General features: G+C 53.6%; 1 protein-coding gene across 1 annotated transcript in view; it reads left to right on the forward strand.

The window, feature by feature from the left end:
- Positions 1-649: 649 nt before the first annotated feature.
- Positions 650-1,801, forward strand: part of G3BP2 (GTPase activating protein (SH3 domain) binding protein 2) — a 77,511-nt gene continuing 76,359 nt past the window's right edge. The window contains exon 1 of the mRNA XM_012650987.1: positions 650-700. The gene's annotated coding sequence lies outside the window, so the exon portion shown is untranslated. The remainder of the gene's footprint in view (positions 701-1,801) is intronic.

Consider the following 1,801-nt stretch of genomic DNA (forward strand, 5'->3'; position numbering starts at 1 on the left):
GCGTTGTCGTCGTCGCAGCTCCGGCTCGCCTGAACAGCTTTCGGATCCCGGGATCGGCCTCTGCTGCGCCCTCCATCCCGGCCGCTTCCCGCCCGCAGAGTTGGTTCCTACTTATCCTTCAGTTTTTGATGCAGACCGCATCTCTCCCACCCCCCCCAGGATCTGGTGCTCCCGTAGGCCTCGCCGGCAGCTTCTGTCCCACTGTTGAACTCGTCTGCTTGCTGCCTGCGTCCCCAGCCCGGGGACCTCCGTCCCGTCAGGCTAAAAGCCCTGCTTGTCTGTTTCGCCGTCCTGTACACGGCGGGGCTTGGCCCTTCGCAGGGGCTCAGTCAAGACTGTCCGGTGGAAGGATCTGGGGAGGGGCCGGCGGACGCCGCGTGCTGGGCTGTGGCCGGGGCGGCTGCGGCGCTTTGGGAGCCGGCGTCTCCCCGGTGCCGGCCGATCCTTCCGCCCTGCGCCGGGTCCCCGCGTGCGATCGGGTCCTCGTAACTGGTCCAGAAACGGTTTGAAACCGTGTAAAACCGCTCGTGCTCACTGAACCTTGCACCACGCTCAAGTTTGCTCATTTGTTAATGTTTAAGAAAAAATGTTAACTGCCTGGAGGAAGAGCGGGCCTGTCCGCACTTTGGCCCCGCAGGACGCCCAGCGAAGCCAGACTGCGGTCACAGGCTGCGGCCTGAGCTTTGTCTTCCTACATTCGGTAAGCACGTGGTGCCTACTTAGGGTGGCAGCAGGAGCATGTGGGTGACTTTAAGGAGTGGCCTTCGGTGGAGGGAGTTTAGGAGACTCTTCTCTTCCCTGCTGTGGAGATCTCCTGCCGTTCCAGGGAGGTGACCGAGTGGCCCTTGCCGCGGTAACGCAGGCATCACCCCGAGTTGTTCCCGTTGCTCCTGTTCATCCTTTCAGGGTGACTAGAGTCCCTTGCCGTCTCTGCGCCGTGTCTGACACCAGTCTCGTTTCCAGACTCCTGGTGGGTGCGGAGGGCGGTCGTCACCTTGCTGTAGCTTCCCTGTTCCGTGCTGCTAGTGCGACCCTGCATCGGCTCACTCTTACAGGAGGGCACGCAGGGGAGAACTTTTCCTTCAGCCTCTCAGGTTCTGCTCTTCGGGGCTTGCGCTTTGTGGCAAAAGACTGATTGGCAAAAGACAAAATTTAATCACACGTTTTTATTAACATATTTACAGGGATTCACAGAACAATGGGACCCAAAGGGATGGTTAGAGTGTAGGGCGTATATACCATCTTAATAGGGGACAGGGGAAGGACACTCATGGGGAAAATAAGTGACTTAAATGGGCCCTTAGGAGAATAAATGGGAGATAACGATAGATGCTCTTGTGACGATGTCTGTTCGGGTGTGTGGAGACGTCTCATCCTCTCTGGTAAGGGTCAGTCTTCCCCGTTTGTTCCTGGGGAGGGGATTGATGACAACCGAGTTATTCTGGGAGGCTCTGCTTTCAGACAGATGAGAGAGATTCCAGGAGCTCAAATGCCCTCTGCTCAAAATAGTTTGTATGCCACCGTGGCATATTCTGGACCCCTTGAAGGTCTATCTTTAATCTGTAGATTATATCAGTATTTGTATTTGAGTCCATAAACCTTCAAACAAGTGGCTAAAATATAAAAAACAAATATAAACAAACACAGTAACTAGGGTATTATTTACTGGGTCCAGACGACACTGTTGTACCAAGTGTGAGATACTGCTTATTAAACAAGATTCCTTTTTGCAAATGAAGAGGGAAAGGAAAAAGATTTTATTTAAACCAAATGGTTTAAAATCATTAGTCTGATTTGTTTA

Source organism: Propithecus coquereli, unplaced genomic scaffold, assembly GCF_000956105.1.
Source record: "Propithecus coquereli isolate 6110/MARCELLA unplaced genomic scaffold, Pcoq_1.0 Scaffold343, whole genome shotgun sequence".
In the NCBI taxonomy this organism is placed as follows: Eukaryota; Metazoa; Chordata; class Mammalia; order Primates; family Indriidae; genus Propithecus; species Propithecus coquereli.